The sequence below is a fragment of the Papio anubis genome, chromosome 6 (genome assembly GCF_008728515.1).
Source record: "Papio anubis isolate 15944 chromosome 6, Panubis1.0, whole genome shotgun sequence".
NCBI classification, from domain to species: Eukaryota; Metazoa; Chordata; class Mammalia; order Primates; family Cercopithecidae; genus Papio; species Papio anubis.
The window spans coordinates 40,809,532-40,835,495 of NC_044981.1; the positions used below are offsets into that span (position 1 = coordinate 40,809,532).

At 44.0% G+C, this 25,964-nt stretch overlaps 1 protein-coding gene and 1 pseudogene across 16 annotated transcripts in view; both read right to left on the minus strand.

The window, feature by feature from the left end:
• TRERF1 (transcriptional regulating factor 1) overlaps window positions 1–25,964 on the minus strand; it is a 226,742-nt gene that overhangs the window by 178,226 nt on the left and 22,552 nt on the right. The gene's annotated exons all lie outside the window — the stretch shown is intronic.
• On the minus strand, window positions 7,714–7,793 carry LOC116275641 (annotated as a pseudogene).

Consider the following 25,964-nt stretch of genomic DNA (forward strand, 5'->3'; position numbering starts at 1 on the left):
GAGGCATTAAGGGGTTAAGTACTCTGACTCAAAGTCTTACAATTGGGAAGGGAAAAGGCAGCAATTAAGAACCATCCCAGCTGTGTTCCAGTGAGGTCACTTACAAGGAAGGGAGGGAATTTGGTTCACACAGGCTTAAGATGTGAGGCCCCAGCACACAGGGTTACACTGATGTGTGCTCAGGGATGGAGACAGAATTTGAATCTCCTCCTGTAGGACTCTCTAGGCCTCCATTTCCTTATCTGAAAAACAAGAATGATTAGCCCCACCCACAAGAGTTATTGGGAGGATTTAAATGAGATGATGTATGTTAAATTACAGAGCAAAATGCCTGGCACACAGAAGGTGTGTAATAAACATAAGCTGCTTCAAATTGAAAATAGACGGGTCCTGCGTGATGGCTCACACCTGTAATTCCAGCACTTTGGGTGGCCGAGGTGGGCAGATCACCTGAGGTCAGGAGTTCAAGACCAGCCTGGGCAACATGATGAAACCCTGTCTCTCAAACAAATACAAAAATTAGCCAGGCATGGTGGTGCACACCTGTAGTCCCAGCTACCAGGGAGGCTGAGGTGGGAGGACTGCTTGAGCCTGGGAGGCAGAAGTTGCAGTGACCTGAGATCACATCATTGCATTCCAGCCTGGGCGATAGAGCCAGACTTTGTCTCAAAAAAAAAAAATAATAGGGAAGGGACAGAGTAAGATCAAGACAGAGAGAAGCAGGCAGAGGGGGAAGCAGTGCCCTGCCCCTGTGGAGTACAGGGAAAGTGTTACTGACCCAGCATGCAACAAAGCCCATGACACAGAAGCACCGTCATTTCCAAGGGGCATGAATCCCTTGTGATCACAAAAATAACAAGAGCAACAGCTAGTGTGTATAGAAGACTTGGAAAGTTCCAAGCAGTTTCCAGATACAACTCAGTTAGTCCTCCCCATATCCCTAGGAGGTAAGTTAGTCATCCTCATTTTACAGAGGGAGAAACTGAGGCTCAGAAAAGTTGGCTGACTTGGTCACAGTTATGGAGGCTGGCAGCTGTAAAGCTGGCACCTGGCCCCAGGTGACTAACTCCAGGTCCCACAACCTATCAACTGCTTCCCGAAAATCAGGCAGGCCCCCTTCCTGGTTCCTGACCTTCCTCTTCCCTCTTCATCTCAGAATCTTCTTGCCCTTCACCCTCTTCTCTTCTGCCCCTCTCCTCACTCCACAGAAGAAGATGAACGCTGGCCAGTGGCCATGACTCCTCTTGTTGAAAAGGCATTGGTACAGAGAAAGGATCACAGGCAGAGCAGGCAGAGGCCTCTGTCCTGGACCCAAGTCAGTCCAGAAAGGAGCTCACACCCAAGTCCCTGCACACTCCAGTTCCCTCAGCTCACAGGTTGCAATCAGGCACCAATGAGGTAACAGACCTGGGTATGTCCAATATATCCTAGATGACTGTTCAAATCTACCTAATGCCTTCTGGAACCTTCCTCAACAAATGCCGCCTCTCTCAGGCATCCCCTATACTGCATCTTGCCCAGTCACTAGCCCCTTGCCCTGAGTGGCCCCAATGTCCCTTGTCTTAAAAACAGCATCCCTGGCCTTGCTGCCTTCTCATGACACTTACCTCCCATACACCCCACTCCTCGGCCTCTGCAGGGATTTGTGTAACCACTCCCTCTGGATGTACAAGCTCCCCAAAGGCAGGGACAATAATCCACATCCCCTATGGGATTCTGCATTGTGTCTGTTTTGGCATGCATCCAGGGGAAACCTTGAGAAATAGTAATTGAAAAGCACAAAGAACATTTAAGCATGACATCTTAGGTCATTCTCACAACAAACCAGGGAGACACAGAGGTTACTCCCATTTCAACATGAGGAAACTGGGGCTTGGACTAAGAAACTCAAGGTCATCTTGCTCCCAAGTAAAGGTGCTCAATACTAGAATTTATTAGTTATGCCCCAAAGTGTCCTAAACACACCAGATAAGTGGCTGGCCTCCTTTCCTTTCTGCTTTTTCCACAAACCAGGCTTACAAAAAGTTTCAACTGCACGGTAAATCTAAGTCTGTTCAACAAAATGTTCTCTTTAAGTCTCTGTCTTCTCCTCTTAGGCCACATCTCCAGATCTGAAATGGAAGGGGCACATATTTATTTGCTGGGGGTTGCATTCTCTTTTCACCGTTATTCGCAATGACTCTGTTGGCTGCCCTGTTTGGGTCTGTGTTTGTCTGCCTGCCCGTCTCTGTTGTCACGCTAGCCCTGGATCTGCCCCCCAACTACAGACGTTCTGCAGAGATGGGACAAAACGAGCGAGAGCTGACAAGGGGCTCCAGGACTCTGTAAAACCGGCTTGACAAAGAGAGTGCTTGCTCAGAAGCCAAAAACTCCTGCGATCTAATTTGTGGGTGTCACCATTACCTCCTCTCAGGGTGGAGACTGGGAGCTTGAGAAGAGAGATGTGACTTGTCCAAAACCACATGGCAACGTAGTGACTCAAATCCAGCTCCATGTGGATGACTTCCCAGTGCTGTCTCTCCACCGCAACACATTTCCTCTTTTTACTACCAGAAGCTCCCCCCTCCTTTCTTCTTTTAAAAACCAGCATTCCATGACATATTAAGAATTTGACAAAGAAAAAAACCTAATCAAAAGTACATCAAATAAGCCCTACACCTGTCCAGATTCTTATGGACGTGTGTGCACTGATATTTACCAGGTCATCATCAGCACAGGTAAACAATTCCATATTCTTGTCCCACTTAACCTTGCTCTGTCTATCTCATATCAAGTGTTTAAGTTCTCCACTGTACTGTTTTCACAGCATTTGCCTAACTATTCCCTAATTACCTGCATTTGGATTATTTCTGGGTTTTGTTTCTGTTTTTTTTTTTTTTTTTTTTTTGCCATCTTTGGATAAGTGGCTTTCCTTCCTCTTGGGATTATTTCTGTAGGACTTATTCCTAAAGTAAAAACTCTGGTAAAAAGGTAGGAACAGGACCACGGCTCCTGTGGCCCATTTGTCCAGCATCACAATGCTCTCCAGAAAACCAGCTCCACGTGCAGCAACGTTAGTGGTACTCTGTTTTCCTTCTCACAGGCCTCAAGAGTGGGTTTTATAAATGTAATCCATTTCTGGCTAACATGACAAGCAAACTGAAGTGTCACCTTAGAGCCGGCTTAACCTACATTTCTTTTGTGTTGAGATAGCTAAACACTTTGGCTGGGTGTGGTCTCTCATGCCTGTAATTCCAGCATCTTGGGAGGCCAAGGCAGGAGGATCACTTGTGTCCAGGAGTTCAAGACCAGCCTGGGCAACACATCAAGACCCCTATCTCTGCAAAAGTCAAAAAAGTCAAAAATTATCCAGGCACCATGGTAAGTTCCAGCTACTTGGGAGGCTGAAGCCAGAGGACTGCTTGAGCCCAGGAGATTGAGGCTGCAGTAAGCCATGATTACACCACTGCACTCCAGCCTGGGTGACAGAGCAAGACCCTGTCTCAAAAATAAATAAATAAATAAATAAAAAATAAAAAATAAAAGAAAGTGAAACACCTTTGTATCTCTCAGTTTATGATCCAGGCTTCATACAAAATGATGTGTTCCTATGCCTGGGTTTTTCACCAATATAGTCTAAGTATTTGCTTAAAGATCTTCATCAGTTCTGTGCTTAACTTTGATAACATGTCTTATCCATTGGTTTATTACAACTGTTTCCCTCTTCCATTAACTTCGCTATATGTGTATATATATATTTATTATTATTTTTTTTTTTTTGAGAGAGAGTCTCACTCTGTTGCCCAGGCTGGAGTGCAGTGGTGCAAACTCGGCTCACTGCAACCTCTGCTCCCCAGGTTCAAGCGATTTTCCTGCCTCAGCCTTCCAAGTAGCTGGGATTTATAGATGCGTGCCACCACACCTGACTAATTTTGTATTTTTAGTAGAGATGGGGTTTTGCAATGTTGGCCAGGCTGATCTCCAACTCCTGATTTCAGGTGATCCACCCACCTTGGCCTCCCAAAGTGCTGGGATTACAGGCATGAGCCACCGCACCCCGACATCTTTTAACATGATTTTATTATTTTTATCTTATAGATTTTATTCCTTTATAGTTGAACACATCTCATTCCATTAATGATCATTTTTATGGAATTTTCAAACACATTTGATCTCGAGGATAAAAATACCATCTGCTTCCTCTGAGTTTTAAGAGTTTGTAAAACTTTTTAATACATCTAAAATATATAATATATGATGTGAGATATAAATCTGAGTTCATTTTCTCCACATTGTTATCTAGTTTTTCCCAAGAGCCATTTACTGTAAAATTATTTCTTTCACTATTATTTACCTCTCCAAATTTGTCATATACAAATGTCTTCCAGGCCAGGCGTGGTGGTTCATGCCTATAATCCCAACAATTCGGGAGGCTGAAGCAGGAAGATCACTTGAGCCCAGGAGTTCAAGACCATCCCAGACAACATGACAAAACAAAATGACAAAACCCTGTCTCTACAAAAAAAATACAAAAAATTAGCTGGGCATGGTGGTGCACGCCTGTAGTCCCAGCTACTCAAGAGGCTGAGGTGGGAAGATTGCCTGAGCCCAGGAAGTTGAGGCCACAGTGAGCCGTGATCACGCCACTGCACTCCAGCCTGGGTGCAGTGAGACCCAGTCTCAAAATAAATAAATAAATGTCTTCCATTTATTTAGATCTGTTTATTGTACTGATCTTCCATTTTCCTGCTTTATCCTACTATTGTACTATTTTAATAACTACTGCTTGCCTGCCTTGTTTGCTTAGAGAAGTCCTGCTCCTAAAAGATATTCAAAACATCCTTTGATATGCATGTCCACCAATTTTTCCTGACTATTATTATAGTTATCATGTTCCTTCATTATGAAGTATTTCATTGGAATTTTAACTGCCAAAAGGGCATGAAATCTAGGCATAAACTTTGGAATGCTGACCCTTTAATGCTTTAATTTCTGATCAGAAGCAGCCATGTAGGATTTTGTAATTTTCTTTGAATAGAGATTGTGTCATTTGCAAACAGCGATATTTTTATCTCTTCCTTCCCTATACCAATCCCTCTAGTTTCTCTTTGTTCCTATATTGTTATGACAAGCATCTGTTAAACTATGTTAAATAAGAGTAGAGATAAGGGGCATTTTGGTTTAGTTCCTGTTTTTCAGGGCACACTTCTAGTATTTCCCCACTCTGTATCTGCAGCCCCTGTGTAAGGATTGCTACATGGTTATACACAAGCAGGCTCTTTATCCTACATAAGGGTAAATCCCCCAACACACCTATTTTTTACTCTTCTGATGCTTTATAATGCATATGTAATTATTTCCAGTATTTTTCTACATCCACTGAGACCAAATTCATTCATCCATCAAATATTTGTTGACTGATTATATGTTAGGCACTGTGCTAAATAATAGGTATTCTGATTTTTATGATTTCTTTCTATTAATATTGGTCTCTCTGTGTTGAATCAGACTTACATTCCTGAGATGAGCCTTGCTTGGTAATTTTTCAAGACTCATTTTTTGAGACAGGGTCTCACTCTGTCACCCAAGCTGGAGTGCTGTGGCATGATCAGGGCTCACAGAGTCTCAGCCTCCAGGGCTCAAGCAATCCTCCCACCATGCAATCCCTCCCAAGTAGCTGGGATCACAGGTATGCACCACTGTGCCCGGCTAATTTTTTTTTTTTAACTTTCTGTAGAGATGGGGTCTCACTATGTTGCCCAGGCTAGTCTAGAACTCCTGGGCTCAAGCAATCCTCCCCTGTCAGGTTCCCAAAGTGTTGGGATTATGGGTGTGAGCCACTGCACCCGATCTCAAGACTTCTTTTTTTAAAGAGCCCATTCAGTGATCATAAAATTCATCTGGAAAAATTAATAAAGAATACTGAGATATCAACCTCCAAAACCCAAATCAAACATCACCTCCTGTGTGAAGCCTTCCCAAACCTCACTTTTATTTTTTTACCCTTGCCTTTCTGAAGTAGAGTTAGAGGCTCCACAGTCCCCCCTCCCTCCATCACCACATTCATTTATCACAGGGACTGTAATGCAATCAATCAATGGCCATGTGTCTGATTCCCCTCAAGACTCAGTGCCCTGAGGACAGAAACATGGTATATCACCAGGGCTAACTACTATGGCTACTGGATGGTAGATGTGCAATAGACATTTCCTAGTTAGGTCATTCACCTATTTATTTATTCCACTGATGACTTCTGCAGCTGTGTGTTTACATGAAATTGATCTGTAATTTCCTTCTTGGGATGAGCAGGGCATGGACAAGTCCACTCAGTTCCAAGCACACACAGAGAAGCTGTGGTCCAGTGGGCAGGCCTCCTGTCTGGAGAGATGCTGGCAATCTCCAGCTGGCTGGGCTCACAGGGGCTGTGGGGAAGGGGACAGCCTAGAATAAAATTATGAATAGTCCCAACAAGTGGGCAAAGCTCTATGATGGGGGAAGTCAGGATGGGCAACCCTCTGCAACTCAGGCATCAGGACATCTATTGAAGGTTACTAAGGCTCCATCCATCTGGCTGGACTGGGCAAGACTCCAACCCCTAGGACTAGTGATGCTGGCTACTACTTATCAATAAACACTGTGTTAACACTAGTTATCAAAAACCAGTTCTATGACCACCCTGTCAGGTATATATCTATGAGACTCCTGTCTTATACATAAAGAAACTGAGGCCCGGGAGGGTTAAACAATTTACCCAAAGTTACACAGCCAGTAAGGACATGAGCTGGAATTCAAACCCATGTCTCCCCACCACACCTGGTTATCACTAACAAATGGACAGGACAAGGTCTCGGTCCCAATTCGGGACCCGGATATCAGGCACATTAGCAGAACAGGAACTAACACACAGAAGCCTCTTAGAAGAACTGAGACTCAGAGAAGGAAACGGGACACAGTAACGAGGCAGGAGGCCCTGCGGTGTCAAAGCCAGAATAGTGTCTGAGCCCAGAATCCTAACCAGAAGGGATCTGAGTCTCCATTTCCTCAGACCAGACATGACTATAAGAGCTGAGGGCAGGGCTTGGCTGAAGGAAGTAACCCATGGAGCTGCCCTTACCAAAGATGAGGCAGGCAAGGTCTGGATGGGTGTACACCACTCAGCCCAACAGACCCCACAGAGAACCAACGCGTAGTCACACAGGCTTCCCACTACGACATCAGCTGCAGTCAGAATGGGAGGGAGGCTGTGGAACACGGAGAATCTGACTTTGAATAAATGTCTGAAAATCTTGGCCTTTGGTTTCCTTATCTGTAAATAAACAGGGCTGGACCAGATGACTTCTGCAGACACTATGGATTCTGTTTCTCATTTGGGGATTCTTTGTCTTAACAACACTATTTATTTGAATTTTTTAAAAAATCTTTTTTTTCTTTTTTGAGACGGAGTTTTACTCTTGTTGCCCAGGCTGGAGTGCAACGATGCGATCTCGGCTCAGCACAACCTCCACCTCCCAGGTTCAAACGATTCTCCTGCTTCAGCCTCCCAAGTAGCTGGGATTACAGGCATGTACCACCACGACTAGCTAATTTTGGTATTTTTAGTAGAGACAGGGTTTCTCCATGTTAGTCAGGCTGGTCTCGAACTCCCAACCTCAGGTGATCTGCCCACTTCGGCCTCCCAAAGTGCTGGGATTACAGGCATGAGCCACCGCACCCCGCCTAAAAAAAATCTTTTAAAATATTTTCTGGTGCTCTACATGTTCAGAGAAATTTCTTTAGTAGTGAACTATAGAAATGATTCCTGAAAGTACAGTCTTAATAGCACCATTTAAATCAGGGGTCCTATGTATGGTCATAGCTAGCTAGGCTTTAGGAGGCTTGCAGCTCACACAGGCAAAATAAAAACTGGGAGTTTGGTGTGCATGAATACAGAAGTGGGGAATGTTTCTGAAGGGAAAGTCCATGGCTTCCATCATATTCCCAAAGACGTCTGTCAGCCACCAAAAATGTTAAGAATAACTAACTGATCCAAATGGATCTACAAAGTCAGCTCAGTGATGGGGTATGATGGCTCATGTCTGTAATCCCAGCACTTTGGGAAGCTGAGGCAGGAGGATCACTTGAGGCCAGGAGTTCAAGATCAGCCTGGGAAACATGGTGAGATGCCTGTTTCTCCAAAAATAATAATAATAATAATAATAATTAATTACAAAAAAGTAGCCGGACATGACAGCCATGTGTCTGTCGTCCCAGCTACTAGGGAGGCTGAGGTGGGAGGATCACTTGAACCCAGAAGTTTGAAGCTGTGAGGAGTCTGAGTCAGTGAACTATGGCTGTGCCACTGTACTCCAATCTGGGCGACAGGGTGGGGCCTTGTGTCAAAAATAAAAAAAATGAAAAAACAACTCAGCTAAATCAGTGGAAGCTAGGACAGCAATGCTTAGCCATAGCAGTCAGCTCAACTGACCAAATGTGCCCAAAGAAATTGTGTAGCCACAAACCCTCTTCTACCCTCTCGGACCATCTAGAAAGGATATGGCCACTAATGAAGCCAAAAAAGTGATTGGGTGGGTCTGGGCATCTCATCTTCACTACTTCAATAGAAAACAGGATGAATTTCATTGCAATAGAAGATCATCTTTACAACAGTTTGGTGGATTCATTCGATACTGGATACTTGGGTACTTAGTGCCCCAATATCAATGGAGGAACAAGTGTCATTTCCTCTACTTTCCCACTCCCCAAAGGTAGGCCCCACCTGGAGCTGGTTAGAAATGCATCTGGGGCCTCACTCACACTTGCTGGATCAGAATCTGCATTTTTTTTTTTTTTTTTTTTTTTTTTTTTTGAGACAGAGTCTCCCTCTGTCACCCAGGCTGGAGTGCAGAGGCGCGATCTCAGCTCACTGCAACCTCCGCCTCCCGGGTTCAAGTGATTCTTCTGCCTCAGCCTCCTGAGTAGCTGGGACTATAGGTGCGTGCCACCATGCCCAGCTAGTTTTTGTATTTTTAGTAGAGACAGGGTTTCACCATGTTGTCCAGGATGGTCTTGATCTCTTGATATCGTGATCCGCCCGCCTCGGCCTCCCAAAGTGTTGGGATTACAGGCGTGGGCCACCACGGCTGGCCCAAAATCTGCGTTTTAACAAGAGTTCTAGACCCAAGGAGATTCATGTGCACCTTGAAGTTTAAGAAGTACTTCTGCGCTTGCGTTGGCCAAAATTTACAGAAGAAAAAATGAAATATAAAAGAAAAATTACAAGTGAAAATACAAGTAACAAGAATGTGAGCAAATGTCAGGGAAGAGAAGGAAAGCCAAAAGTGGGCCCTGTGGGAAAAAAAGTTTTCATGAAATTAATAAACCATGGGCCCAATTTATTTCAAAGGAATAAACTGGAAAAGTTAAAAAAGAAACACAAAGACCCAATAAAAGCCACTGATACAAGGAATTTTATGTGCAACCTTCAGATAATAACTTTGAAAGACAAAATCAACAGGGTGGTACTTACAAATTTACAAGACACCCAAATGAAAGCAAAAGGAAAGATACAAACTGAGCAGCAACAGAAGACAAATTAGAGTAAGTGAAAAACAACCAAAGGGAAAGCACCTGGACTTAAAGCATCCTTGGAGGGTCTTTCAATAATGTGTAAACATTTTTTAGCCACTTATACAGCCAAAACATTCACATTTTTAAAAAATGTGTCATAAAGCACAGGCCCCTCTGAACACCACTCTGTTTCCAGAGGAAACCTCTGTTACAAGCCTGGTTCACAGCTTTCAGGCCTCTTTTGTATGAATAAGTGATTCCATTAAAAATATTATACTGTCAAAAATATGATATTGTTTTGCGTGTTTTCCTTTTCAAAAATAGTGTCACCCTGTACCTATCACTCTGCAACCTGCTTTTTTCACTCAAAATTACGTTTCTGAGATCTAGTCTTACGACTAGTTACTAACTGAATGTATTCCTTTTAACTACTCTTGCAGTGTTTTCCAACTTTTCTGACTGAATCACACAGTAAGAAATACACTTTATATTGTAATCCAGTTCGCATTTGTGAATACACAAAACTGAAACAAAAGCTCACCAAATATTCAGCCACATTATGTGCAATGCACTCCATTATCTTCTATTCTTTTGTTTCACACAGTGTCAAAACCCACTAAGGTATTTTATTGACCCACTAAAGATCTGAACAACTCAGGTTTTATTTAGCTCATCTCCCACTGATGGATATTTACATTGTTGTCTTCAATTTTCCACGATTACTATAATGTCCAATGAACATTGTACATGTGAGTGTTTCTCTAGGACAGATACCTATTAGTGGAACTGCTGGGTTCTAAGAGATGGGCATTTATAATTTAGATAAATATCACAAAATTGCCTTCCAAAGCAATTATATCCATTTACTCTCACCAGCAATGTATGAAAGTAATATTTCTTTACACTGTCACCAAATCAGTGTATTATTAAATATTTTGATCTCTTCCAATCGGATAGATTACAAATGCCTTCTTATTGTGGCTCTGATTTGTACTTTTTATTATAAGAGGGTTGTGGATCTTTTCATATATTTAAGAGCCACTTACACTTCTTTTCTGTGAATTTCTATCCATGTCCTTTTGCCCATTTTTCAATTAATAACACTTTTTATTTATTTTTAAAGGCTCTTTGTATATGAAGAAAAGTAACTCCTTTTGTCATATTTTTTCCAAATTATTTTTCTCAGATTATCATGTATCTTTTGACTTTGTTTATGGTGTTACTCTCATGAAGTGGTTCTCATTTTGATGTCAAATGTATCAATCTTTTATGTTATAGCTTCTGGGATTTGTGTCAAACTTAGGAAGGTCTCTCTACTCCCAAGATAACAGAAAAATTATTCTATGGCTTTTATACTTTCATTCTTTATTTAACCATTTGACCTATGTTTGATAGGCTTATTCTGGTCTAAAGCACAAATTAGGGATCCTGCTCTTTCTTATCTCCCAGATAGCTATCTGGTTGTGAAGATCCTATATTTCTCCATACATTTGAAATACTGCCTTTATCACAAAATACACACACACATACACATGCCCTTATTTATTTCGGGTTTGCTATTCTGTCCCATCACTTGTTCAGCCAATTAGTACCAAGTGATCTTAGTTACTGTAGTTTTTTTAAATGCTTACTATATATCAGAACTAGAACTTTCTTTTTCTTTTTCATATTTTTCATGCATGCTAATTTTTCCATATGAACTTAGAACCAGCTTTTCTACACCCAAAATAATCCTAGTGGTAATTTTATTGTGATCACACTTTACATGTATAGGAAAAGTGACATTTTTATAACACTGACTCTTTCTAGCCAAGATTACATTATCTTTCTCTTTAAGTCTTTTATGCCCCTTGGTAGTGCTGAGGTTATATATTAATATAATTTTATTAAGCTTATAACTAGATATTTTATCTCTTTTGTTGCTTATACAAGTGGGATTTTTTTTTTCTTCCATCATATTTTCTAGCTGGATATTTATGGGGGAGTACTACTCATTTTTGTGCATTAATTATGCACCAAACTACCTTACTGAATTCTCTTGTTTGTCTTTTAGTTTTGCCTTTTCCTTCTAGGTTTTATACCTCTTATCTAATTATACCAGCTTATCCCCACCAGAACAAGGTTATGTAATTATGGTGCTTAATCGAGATTTTAACGGGAATGCATCTAGCATTCACCATTTTAATACTAAGCAAAATTTTGGCTACTTGCTTGACAAAAATGTATTTTCCCATGTTGAGGAGGTATCCAATTATTCCTATAGCAGTTTTTATTAGAAACGGATGTCTAATTTTTCATAAACCTTTTCAGCATCTTATTTTCTCCTTAGATCCTTTAATACAATGAATTTTTATTAACAGAAATCCTAAAGTTAACCTATCCTTATCTTCCTATTCTGGAACTCCCGTGACCATGGAGTTCTTTCAATGGGCTGCTGGGTTCTAATTATGTTATTAGAATGTTGCATCTTCAGTGTTCAAAACAGAGACCGGAGACCACTTCGTGGCTCTGTGTGCACACCTGTTTTTTTGTCACATTTTGTTACACTAGCTTCACAAAAAGAATTTAAGCGCTCTTTCTCTGCTCTAGGACAATGTAAATTGCATTAGAATCACCTGTACCTTCAATATTTGAAAACATTCACCTGTGAAACCATCTGGTTCTGGGACTATTTTAAGAAATAGCTCTTTGATAACTTTCTCCATTTCTTCTATGGTAATTGGTCTGTTTAAATTTTATTCTATTCTAGTGTCTGGGTTTTTTGTGTGTGTTTTTTTAAGAACACATACTTTCATGTTATATAAACTATTTCTAAACATAGAAAAAGATCCTACCAGCATCACTATAAGAAGTAAATATAGCCTCCACCCCAAACCTTACCAGGACAACGCCCAACCAGCCTGGTTCCTAGCTGCTGCACCCCTCCTCTCTGCCCTGTTTAAGGCCTCATCTTTTCTCACCAACAGATTCACAAAAAAAGAGGACAGACAGGTTTGCAACAAACTAGAAATACACTCCAAAGCAACATAGGGGCTACCCCTGTCCACCCCACCTCCAGTGCCATCAGGGAAGGACTGCTGAAACTCGCCTTACTTTCTCTCATGTAGCCAAATGGCCCATTCCCCTCTCAGTAGAGGTCCTTCCAATTTTGTGTAGGCTTCTTTTTCTGAGCCTTCACCAGCCCCTACCCCATGGCTGAAGCCAGCAGCCCACCCCACTCCACTCACTCCAAATCCTCTGCCTCCTACGCACAGTATGAAGGAATCCATGTGTATGCCTGTCCACCAGGCACCCGGCAGAGGCTAGAGTACCTGCTATACACAGGTCCTGCCCTCTAAGAGCGTGTTACCCGAATGAAGGGTGAAGACCTGTCCACAACTAACAATAAGTCCCTCAGGAAGCAGCCCAGAATGACCAGGCACTAAACAGTGCAGCAGAGAGTGATCCCGGGGTGTAAAGATGAGGAACGACTGGCTGGCCAGGAAACCCACATCCAGCAAGAGACAGAGGGCAAGGCTGAAGACCAGCATCTGCCTGGCCAGAGCAGGGGCCAGATAAATAAACCTGGAACACATGGGCCCTGAAGCCCCAGCAAGAGGTTTGGACAGACAACCAGAGCCCCTGTGGGCTCCAGGGAGTAACAGGAAGAAAGTGGTGTTTTCGTCACACCCCCCAACAGTCTATGATGCCAGACTTGCATTCAAAGAAATGGCTAGCTGTGCCAAGAACTCGGTGAGCTGCAGGGGGTGAATAAACCACAACCCGACGCTGATGCCACAAGTGACAATGAACACACACACACAATTCCAGGCTCTAATGACAGAGAGCAGACTGGAATCATATCACAGCACTAGGGCTTAAATCATTTATTGCACTACACAATAAAAACCACATTGCCACAAATCTCTAACCTCAGGGGGCATCTGTGCTAGCCCAGCACTTCTCAAACTTGACGTGCACCCAATCACCTGAAGGTCTTGTTAAAACTGCAGATTCTGATTCCACAACTGTGGATGGGACCAGAGGTTCTGCATTTCTTTCTCTTTCTCTCTTTCTTTCTTTTCTTTCTCTCTCTCTTTCCTTTCTTTCTTTCTTTTTTATTTTTTGATGGAGTTTTGCTCTTGTAGCCCCGGCTGGAGTACAACGGCGCGATCTCAGCTCACTGCAACCTCTGCCTCCCGGGTTCAAGCGATTCTCCTGCCTCAGCCTCCTGAGTAGCTGGGATTACAAGCACACGCCACCATGCCCGGCTAATTTTTTGTATTTTCAGTAGACATGGGGTTTCATCATGTTTGCAAGGCTGGTCTCAAACTCCTGACATCAGGTGATCCACCCGCCTCAGCCTCCCAAAGTGCTGGGGTTACAGGTGTGAGCCACCGCACCTGGCCCTGCGTTTATTTCTAGGCAGCTCGCAGGTGATGCTGCTGGTGCAGGGGCCATGCTTTGAGTACTAGATTATACTAAGGCTCTAGTGGGCTCGCAGGCAGCTGATTAAGGGCATTAACCACAGGCAGAGAGAGAACTGGGGGCTGCCTGTGGCCTGCGGCAGAGCACCCAAACTAATCAACTCATTTTCTATTCAAAAGATTCACGCTGGGGGTTCAGTAACAGGCAGGGCTGCCTTAAAGCCATTAGTAAATGGAAACCACCCCCTGCATTTCACAACTGCTGTCTAATTACCTTCATGTAACCTCTCACAGCGCCCTAAGCCAGCTCTTTCAAGTACTGATGCCACTAATCAAGTCGTAAAGCCTTAAAGCATCATATTATTAGCCTTGATAACAGAGTGTAAAACAAACCTGAACAACAATGCATTCACTTCTCCCAGCTGAGGCCATCAGTCAAGCTAACGTTTACGGTACAACCCAGGTCAAGGGAAAATGCACTTAACCAGTGAGAATCCCATATCCAGGATGGGCCATGCCAGAGAAAAGTAGTAGCTTTTTAAATGAACTATTTGAGGAGATTCTGGAAACTGATATGACCTGCCACAATCCCAGAGACTTCTTTCCTGTCTCCATCTCCTTAGATAAATCAAAACTTGGAAGAAGCTTCCACTTCCCAGCCCCCCCCCCCCCCCCCCCCCCCCCCCCCTCCCCCCCTCCCCCCCTCTCCTCACTCAGGTCACCTGCTTATGCACAGTGACCCATTCAAATCAACCCCCCTCACAAACCACAGTGCTCCCCATCATGGCTTGATTCTGAAATCAGGTAGCCTGTGTTTCAAGCGCATGCCTGTGGCCTGCATGTCCGAAGGCAGACCTGGACCTCACCTCCATGCGATCCACAAAATTAAACCCCCTACACATCCCCCCACACGTGCCAACAAATCAGGGTTCTAAAGTGTACAGAACCTCAGCACCTTACTATACACTGGGGGATTCACAAGACATAATCCCTGAACTTGAGAGGCTGCTACAAGAGGAGATACAGCACCCCAAGCTTATGTAGCAACCAAACCTTAAGGTCCCCAGTGGCTAGTACCCACCGATGTGGAGAATGTCCTATATTGGGCCCACAGTTCTACAGCACATAACTAATGACAACTCCATGGTGGGGATTAGGTCATTGGCTCTGGAAGGAAACAAGGCTGAGGATGTGCCCTGCTCAGGGTAAGCACTCCTGCTGTGGTGTTGACTGGGCAGAATGTGAGGAACAAGAATTAACCTGTCCTACAATGGCCACAGGTGGGTAACTCACCTGAGATTACACGCTGGGTATTAATGCTGAAACCACAGCTCAGGTCTCCCAACTGCCAAGCAGAGGTTCTTTCCACTAAATTACACTCCCACTCCCCTCTCCTCCATTTTGGAATTCCTCAATGAAATTAGCATTAGATTTGCCTTTTATTTGCTCTTTATTCTCCCCACAACTTCAACCAACCTCCAGCACCCTCAACGTGATTTAACCCACCTAGGAGTTGCTCCTGTTCTGCTGCTATCCATGAGACGGGAGGACAGCAAAGTCAAGTCACCTCCCTTCCAAGGGCTTCGTTTCCTTTTCCCTAAATGAAGGGGTCAGTGGAGATACTTTCTCAGATCCTTTCCCGCTTTTTTTTTTTTTTTTTTTTTTTTTTTTTTTTGAGTCGGAGTCTCGCTCTGTTGCCTAGGCTGGAGAGCAGCGGCGCGATCTCGGCTCACTGCAAGCTCCACCTCCCGGGTTCACGCCATTCTCCTGCCTCAGCCTCCGGAGTAGCTGGGACTACAGGCGCCCGCCATCACGCCCGGCTAATTTTTCGTATTTTTAGTAGAGACGGGGTTTCACCGTGTTAGCCAGGATGGTCTCGATCTCCTGACCTCGTGATCCGCCCGTCTCGGCCTCGCAAAGTGCTGGGATTACAGGAGTGAGCCACCGCGCCCGGTCCCGATCCTTTCCAGCTTTAAGCAGAATCAATAGGCACTTCACTTTGCAGGTAAAACAGAAAAGAGGCTCCCTAAACTATGGCCCCTGCCTCATCCTGGTCTGTGCAGGGAGGATGGGCTGGTCTAGGCACCTGATAAGAAGCTCCAGTCCACAAAGAACCCGTCCACCCATCGCCTCCCATGGTCCACCCAGAGCTTCCCCAGCCCACACAAGAGGAGGAACAGAATGCTGCCAGCAGCCTCTCAAAAACTTGCCAGGAAGAATTCTTAATTAGAGGTTTTTTGTTGCATTGCGGTATTTTATTTTCAATGACTTTTTTAAATTATAGAAATTATAGTTAGTTCATGCTCATTAGAGAGAATCAGAAAACATTTTATTTTTAATAACTTAAAATCATAAAATAAATGTCATTGGTTAGAGAAAAATCAGGAAACTTATTAAAAGAAAATCTTACCTATAAACAAATCTAAATATATTTAATTAAATCATATTTCAATCAAGAATCAAAGAAACCCAGGAGTTGGGATTGACTTTAGAGTGACTGTACAGGATGAGTCTTGGACACTGTCATGTAAGTCATGGGGGGATTACTATGATCCAATCCAATCTCCCACTGAGGTAGAAGAAGGTAGGCAAGAATTCTGTTTCCACTGTCCCTGACAGGGGTCCACCCAGCCTCTACCTGAACACTTCCTGCTTTTTCAGCCCTTCTCCAGACAGCCCAGGCCATCTTGGAGGACAGCTCCATCCACAGTTCCTCCTACAGCAGAAGGTAGTAAATAAGCACAGGCTTTTGAGAAAGTTGGGCTCAGGTTCAATTCCAGGTTCAGCCTCTTACATGCTCCATGACCCTAGGAAAGTCATTCAGCCTCTTTGAACTTGAATTTCCTCATCTCTGTAATGGTAACAATAATGCCTGCCTCATTGGGTCGCTGTGAGATTTCAATGAGAAAATGTCTAGCGTGCACTTGGCAAAGTGCCTTCCACAGTAGTCTAAGTGATCAATAAACAGCAGGTATTATTATTAAATGGTAGCTTGGAACAATGGCTTTCAAACTTTTTCCATTCTTACTCTCACCAATTAATTACACTTTATATCATGACCCAGCACATAAAATATCTCTATATACACATAAATATATCAAACTAGACAAATATTTTCAAGAAACAAATGCTGACCCATGTTCATTTGGTCCACTCAGACTTTTTTTTCCTACTTTCCTCTCCTTTCTATTCACTTCCTTTTTAAAAACTGCTGGTCTTCACGGTGAAACCCCGTCTCTACTAAAAACACAAAAAATTAGTCAGGCGTGGTGGCGAGCGCCTGTAATCCCAGCTACTCCAGAGGCTGAGGCAGGAGAATGGCGCGAACCTGGGAGGTGGAGCTTGCAGTGAGCCGAGATCGCGCCACTGAACTCCAGCCTGGGCAACAGAGCGAGACTCCGCCTCAAAAACAACAACAAAAAAACCCAAAACTGCTGGTCTTGGCTGGGCACAGTGGCTCACGCCTGTAATCCTAACACTTTGGGAGGCCCAGGCAGGTGGATTGCCTGAACTCAGGAGTTCAAGACCAACCTAGGCAAAATAGCAAGACCCTGTCTCTACTAAAATACAAAAAGTTAGCCGGGCATGGTGGCGCAGGCCTGTAGTCCCACCTACTCGGGAGGCTGAGGCAGGAGAATTGCTTGAACCCCAGAGGCAGAGGTTGCAGTAAACTGAGATGGTGCAATTACACTCCAGCCTGGGCGACAGAGCAATGCTGTCTCAAAATTAATTAATTAATTAATTAAAACTGCTAGTCTTGATCACTAACTTGATTGCACAACTGACAAACAGATTGCAAATCACAGTTTGAAAAACACTGGCTGAATGCAGTGGCTCACACCTGTAATCCCAGCACTTTGGGAGGCTGAGGCAGGCAGATCACTTGAGGTCAGGAGTTTGAGACCAACCTGGCCAACATGGTGAAACCCTGTCTCTACTGAAAATACAAAAAAAATTAGCCAGGCGTGGTGGCGTGCACCTGTAGTCCCAGCTATGTGGGAGGCTAAGGCAGGAGAATTGCTTGAACCCAGGAGATGGAGGTTGCAGTGAGCCGAGATCGTGCCGCTGCACTCCAGCCTGGGCGACAGAGACTCCATCTCATTAAAAAAAAAAAAAAAAAAAGAAGAAGAAAAGAAAACAAATGAAAAGAAAAAAAAAAGAAAGAAAAGAAAAGAATAACACTGACTTATACTAAGACCAAATCTCTCCTCCTAGCTGGGCACCATGGCACTTTAGGAGGCCAAGACAGGCAGATTGCTTGAGCTCAGGAGTTCAAGAACAGCCTGGCCAACATGATGAAACCCTGTGTCTACAAAAAAATACAAAAGTTAGCCAAGTATGGTGGCATATGTCTGTAGCTCCAGCTATTCAGAAGGCTGAGGTGGGAGAATCACTTGTGCCCAGAAGACGAAGGTTGCAGTGAGCCAAGATCTCGCCTGGGCAGCAGAGCCAAACCCTGTCTCAAAAAAAAAAAAAAAAAAAAAAAAGAATCTCCTGCCATACCTTCCACCTTTCACTTTACCTTCTGGAATCACACAGATCTACTCTGCTCCATCTTCCACCTCAGACTTTCACATATGAAACATTCTTCATTCTGTCAAGCAGTCATTTCATGAGATGGGGCTGCCCAATCCACCTTCGCTCCATCCCTTTCTGCCCAACTCCTTCCTTCCCCTGCACTCTGTGCCCCTTCCATCACTGCCAGCCAGGATGGCCGTGATCTTCTAGCAGCTGCCCTGCTTCTCCCATGGCCTCTCCACAGCCTCAGCTCAAGCAGCCTGGCGTGAGCATCTTTTTTTTTCTTTTTTTTTGAGAATGAGTTTCGCTCTTGTTGACCAGGCTGGAGTGCAATGGCATGGTCTCGGCTCACCACAACCTCCGCCTCCCAGGTTCAAGCAATTCTACTGCCTCAGCCTCCCGAGTAGCTGGAATTACAGGCGTGTGCCACCATGCCTGGCTAATTTTGTATTTTTAGTAGAGACAGGGTTTCTCCATACTAGTCAGGCTGGTCTCGAACTCCTGACCTCAGGTGATCCGCCTGCCTCAGCCTCCCAAAGTGCTGGGATTACAGGCGTGAGCTACAGTGCTCGGCCATGGGCAACTTTTTGAACCTTCATGCAGGATGCTTTATCCATCTCCAGAGGAACTCATCTTGATTTCTTCCAGCCCATCCGTAACTCTACTTGGAAAGCTGGTTCTCTCATATAAATGTGTTCCTTCTTTGTCCTTCCACAAATTAGGATGCCTTTGGGGCTCATCAAATAAGAAAAGCGAAAGTGAGGAAGAATTTTAGTACGCATATTTGAGCCAAAACCTACAACCAGAAAGTGCCCCCTTCTTACTCATTTCTAAACTAGCTCTGCCTGCTAACCCTGGAACCAAACCGAGAAAGCCCCACCACCCAGCCACATCTATGTCCCCCTTACGGTGAAAGCGGCCCCGAGACAAGGAATCGCACACCTGGCTGCAAACGCAGCCTTTCAGAGCTGAGATCTCCCAGCACCACCTTGCATGGGCAGGAAACCATAGATATCAGATGCAGCCACAGTTTCCCATATCCTATCTGTATTTGTAGTGATCAAAAAATACATCCGTGGTAGTAAGAAAAAATAAAATAAAATGCACACACATGCACCTAATATCATACTCCAATTGCTAACATTTTGTAATTTGGGTTATTTTTTTAAAAACGTTTCCAAAGCAATGACAAAAATGTCTACTCTGCCTTCAAAACCCAAGCTGATTCCTCCTTGATCCCATCTGTATCATTGTACTTGAGGAGTTTGTCACAAACACATTTAAGGGAGTGGTTCTCACAAGAGGAACCTTTGACAACCTGCCCCCAACATTTATGGCTTTCGTAGATAATCTGTATCCCTAGACAATATAGTTTTATGTTTTTATTGACCTTAAAATGTAATAAAAAGATATCATGCTGTATGGAATATTCAAAGTCTTGTTTTTCTAAATTCAAAAGTATATTACTAAAATTCACTCAAACCATTACATATAGATGTTGTTCATTCATTTTGCTGCTGTATAACAATCTATCACATGACAATAATGTATGTACCCATTCTCCAGCTGATGGGCATTTGGGTTTCCAGTGTTTTGCCATCATGAACAGTGCTACTAGGAATATTCTTAGTATACGTTATGTATACATGCTGCCCACATAAGCAAGTTTCTCACGATGATTATATACCTAGGAGTGAAAATCCCAGGACATGCTGCATGTGAATGTACAACATTACAAGATACAGGTTGAACATCCCTAAGCTGAAAACCTGAAAACTTGAAATGTTCCAAAATCCTAAATTTCTTGAATGCCAACATGATACCACAAGTGGAAAATTCCACACTTGACCTCAATCTCATGACATGTTGCATCGAAATGCGATCAAAGCTTTGTTTCATACATAAAATTATTTTATGCATTTGTTTATATATAACAAGTGCATTATAGTATCTCAAATATTCCAAAATCGGTCCCAAGAATTTTGGATAAGGGATCCTCAATCTGTACTACCAAACTGTTTTCCAAAGCAACTGCATCAAGTTACACTCCTACCAGCAGCTCCTAAATGACCATAATGTCCTAACTCCTCTTCATCTTCAATGCTTGCTGCTGCACAGCTTCTTCACATCTGCCCATCAAACAGGGATGAAATGGAATGTCACTGTGATTTGTATTCCCTGATTACTAATGAAATTAAGTGTCTCATCATAAAAAGAGATCCTCTCCCAACCTAACTCCCTATACTTTTCTTTCATGCTCATATTGTCATCCATAATTAAACATTTGTGGGATTAACTGATGAAAGCCCATCACTATTTTCTTCACCACGGCATACTGCACAAGTGGCACAAAGTAGAGCCTCTGTGTATCTGTTGAATTAATGAATGCACGGGTAACCCAGTACATGAGGCTATTCAGTTAGTCTTCAGGCTCTGACCTGATTTTATTAAAAGCCCGGGTTCATGACTCAGGGTCTGACCTCCCCAGCTGAGTTATCATGGAGGTAAAAGTGACGAGGTACCTCCTAACCTGGACTGAAGAGAGGGAAGGGCCCAGAGAGGATGGGGGCAAAGTCCACTCTGGAACCAGGGTGATTAGCCATGCCTCCTCAAAAACAGTAATAGTAAAAAAACAACTGCTTTAGTGAATTGCAAGCTAAGCATGGGTCACATACTTCACACTGACTAATAAAAGCTACCATTTACACAGCATGCTGTCACTTACTGGATTATTCATCTGATCCTCACAACATCTCTATGGAATGAATATGACACCCCCCCACCCACATTTTACAGCACAGAAAATGGAAGCTCAGAGAGGCGAAGAAAGTGCCCAGTCACAGAGCACATAAAGGGCAAACCCAGAGTCAGAGTCAAATCAAGTCCAGTCTGGCCCCAGAGTCCATGCCCCTTTCACACACCTAAACCAACTTGGCCCCCAGGCTTTTTTTTTTTTTTTTTTTGAGATGTAGTCACGCACTGTCATCAGGGCTAGAGTGCAATGGTGCGATCTCAGCTCACTGCAACCTCCACCTCCCAGGTTCAAGCAATTCTCCTGCTTCAGCCTCCCAAGTAGCTGGGATTACAGGTACCAGTCACCACACCCAGCTAATGTATTGTATTTTTAGTAGAAATGGGGTTTCACTATGTTGGCCAGGCTGGTCTCAAACTCCTGACCTCGTGATCCGCCCACCTCGGCCTCCCAAAGTGCTGCGATTACAGGCGTGAGCCAGCGCCTCGCCGGCCCCCTGGGCTTTTTATCTTCTCTGCATGGGGGTGCTTTTCCTCCCCACCTGCCCCCACAAACCTCCCCAGGCTCCAAGTTTTGCTCCACATCCCATAAAGACTTTCCCTGCACATGGAGAGCAGTGCTCTGGAGTACAAGGTCACCCTCCAGTCTGTCCCTAACATTTGCTCTGACATACTTACCTGACAGTTCCCTGGCTGCAAGATGCTAGGTGTCACCCAACAAGTTGGCAAGGGGACATCGTCCAGGCCTGTCTCTCCTAGGGTTCTCCCAAGTCAAAGGTTTCCCCTTCAGTTCTGCAGAAACCAATCCCTTTCCAACTCTGAAAGGCTTTTACTGCAAACTGGAAGCAAACATCTAGCAAATGCCTACTACACACCGGGCACACGACATGTCTTAACTCAGCAAAAAATAGTATGTAGCCACTAAAATTATATAATCCAGACCAACACATGTAAATATACATGAAATTCTGTGAAGTGAAAAGAAAGCAACTCAAAAATAGTAGCTCCATGCCAGATGTGAGTAAACACAGTACCCCCACCCAGACACCACTGGATAATAGAAATAGAAATGGGTGTTCATGACAATCTTTCTTCAGGAAAGTTACCTAGAGTTCCAATGTCCCCCAGGAGCTACTTGTCAACTATTTATAACAGGTGTGGTTTCAAAGCAATGCTACAAAGAATTATTCCCAACAAGAATGAAAACTCCATGTGGGTTATGATCACATCTATTTTGTTCACAGCTGTCTCTCCAATGCAGAGGTTGAAGCTGTCAGACGCGGGATCAGCAACTATGGCCTGCTGCTAAACCTGGCCAAACACCTGGTTTTGTGAATAAAGTATGATTGGAACACAGACACGCTCATTCATTTACGAGTGATCTATGACTGCTTTTGTGCTACAGCAGCAAAGTTGAGTAGTTAGGACAGAGATACTGCCCACAAAGTAAAAATATCTACTCTCTAGCCCTTTATAGAAAGTTTGCCAATCTTTGATCTAATGCTTAGCCTGGAATTCTGCATATAGTGGAATAATACTTATTGAATTAATAAACTAACTTATGAATGTCTTATATAAATTTAAAACCTTATATGAAATTATTATTAGGTTTATTGACTTCAATTAACCTAAACCAAGGTAATATATAAGAACTAAGGACTGGGCACAGTGACTCACACCTATAATCCTAGCACTTTGGGAGGCTGAGATGGGAGGATCACTTGAGGCCAGAAGTTCGAGACCAGCCTGGTCCACAGAGCAAGAACCCATCTCTATAAAAAATAAATAAATACATTCTTTAAAAAAAAAAAAAAAAAAAGAACTAAGGTTTATTCACCTAGGGCACATACATGTGTAGTGAATGAGAAATACATTCTTTTGTTTATTGTTTGTTAAATTTTGATAGAGACAAGGTCTCACTCTACCACCCAGCTGAAATGCAGTGATGCAATCATAGCTCACTGCAGCCTCAAAACAGCTAGGCTCAAGAAATTCTCCCACTTCAGCCTCCCAAGTAGCTAGGACTATAGACATGCACCACCATGCCCAGCTAACTTTTTTGTAGAGACAGGGTCTCACTATGTTGCCCAGGCTGGTTTTGAACTCCTGGGCTCAAGCGATCCTCCTGCCTCCATCTTCAAAAGCACTGGGATTATAGGTGTGAGCCACCTTGCCCTGCCTTACTTTTTTTTCTTTTCTTTTCTTTTTTTTTTTTTTTTTTGAGACAAAGTCTCATTCTGTCACCCAGGCTGGAGTGTGATAGCACCATCTCAGCTCACCGCAGCCTCCACCTGCCAGGCTCAGGCAATCCTTCCACCTCAGCCTCCTGAGTAGCTGGGACTACAGGCGTGTGCCACCACACCCAGCTAATCTTTGTATGTTTTGTAGCGACAAGGTCTCCTTATGTTGCCCAGACTGGTCTTGAACTCCTAGGCTCAAATGATCCTCCCGCTTCAGCCTCTCAAAATGTTGGGATTATAGGCATGAACCACCACACCCAGCACATTCTTTTTAATATTTAAAAAAAAAAAAATCAGGCTCTTGACACCATCATTAGGAGGTATGTATGCCTTGAACAGTTTATTCCATGGCAGAGACAGATTACACCAAGTCATGTACACCCTAGAGCTAGGGTAAGTATCATGCAGCCACTGCTTGCAGTGGGAAACAGCTGATAAGAACTTGGCATGACATCTAGGGCCAGAAATAGGAGTCAAGTCTGGGTAACCAATCAAAATGCTGTAATAATCCCCAAGTGGGGCTCAAAGTAGGATTTTGGCCTCCTGAGCCTTATGTTCTAAGCAACTAAGCTACAGGCCCAGGCTGACTAAGGTGAAATCATTTCATTTATTTTCTATGTAACTTCTGGTAGGGACAATGCATCGGAAAACAATTGTAGGCTCAATGATTTTCCCCTTAATTTATCAGTACCATCTGCATTATAATGTAACTGAATATTTTTAGTTCTGCAGACTTGATTATTCAGAGGCTGATCATTCAGCTGTTGGCTTTTTGAAGCTCATTATGGCCCGAGTACCCGAAGACAGGAGAGAGGAAATGAAAGGAGGTGAAACTCAAATCAGTGGGCGTTGCTACTTTATTAGCAGATGAGACATCAAGATTGGGGTGGAGGGGGTGCTAAAGGGTGAAACCCCAGGTTTCCAGAGCTGAGGCTCTCTTCAGGCAGCTTTTATCAGACTCACACATCTTACATCACAGCACACCGACAGTCTGTCAATAATTCTGTGATACTGGCCTATCCCTATAGTGATGCAAGACTATCACTAAGCTCCCTTCCTTGGTTCATATGGAAAAACCAAAACTCCAAAGGAGATTAACAGTTGAAGCCTTGAGGCCTAGAACCAACCCTTGGCCTGGAGAAGTCAGAAGACAGGTCCGCCCAGACTCCGAAAAGCCTGAGGATGGATTCATTTAGGGAAATGTTTAGAAAAGAATGCTGGGAGGAGTCTAAGCCACTTCCTCATGGAGCCCTGCCTTCCTCTCCCTCCTTTCCACACATTAATTATTCCCAGCAGGCCTTCCCACTTCCCAGGAACCCACAGATAGAGAAGTCCAACACATTGGCTCTGAGCCCTGGGTCACACCCAAGGTCCCCTGGCACTGTCCCTCTCGCAGCAGGCTGAGCTGTGGTTGGAGACTTGACTCAGGTACCAGGCCCACAGGCCCTTCAACCCCTCTGTGCCCAGCAGGCACTGGGTGAATGTTATTGAACAAATGAATGAAAGCCACTCATTATTTTAAGTGAAAACTAAGTCACACCCAAGGAGGACCACAGTCCTAATTTCTCTAGTGACATTATTCCTCCAGCTGAGGCATGCAAAACACACCTCACTTCTCTCTCCTCTCCTCTCCAGTCTGCTTCCTTTTTTCTTCCATCCTGAGCACTGGTGTCTGGAGAAACCCCTACCCTGGGAAGGTAGCATTCTCTTCTCTGGCTGACAACAGACTTTCCTGTGGATGGACCCTGCGAGGTCTGGGAAGCCCTACTCACCTAACCCAGTAGGCTCCAGGCCGTCCTAAGTGAACCAACCACAGGAGAAAACCACGGAGTGGGGGAAATGGAAGGAAGCACCCCCTGCTACCGCCTCCTCTCACTTTCCCCAGGGCCTTAGCTCTGTCAGATTTTGAAGCATAATGAGTTTTGTTTCATAACAGTCTTAAATGAACTGGAAGGGGGAAGGGGATGACAATGATAAAAATCTTAATTAAAAAAAATTCCTACAGGCAAAGAGATTATCCAGATCCTGAGATGTGATAAAAGTGTGTTGAGTTAGGCGCCCTCCCGAGCCCCCAAGGACACAGCACTGGACATACATTTACGGAGCGCCTACTGTGTGCTGGGCACTCTTCCGAGGGCTTCGGATGCAGCAGTGAACAAACCCATTCTAGGAGAGGGAGGACAGGCAACAAAGAAAACGAATGAGCAAATTACAGAGGATGCGAACAGGCTGAAGCGTTTTGGGAGAAAAGGAACAACAGAGCAGGTAAAGGGGATGGGCCATTCGGGCGAAGGCCCAGGGCAGTGCTAACTGGGGAGGTGAGGAAAGCCCTGTTGAGAAAGAGACAGACTTCTGAGCAAAGACTTGAAAGAGGGCAGGGAGGGAGCATTGCAGATGGGTATCTAGGTTCTGGAAGAGCAACCCCAGCAGAGAGGACGGCTGTGCAAAGGCCCGGAGGCAAGCGCATACCAGGTGTGGGGCTAGAGAGGAGGAATGAGGAGGAGAGCCGTAGAAAGACAGGGCC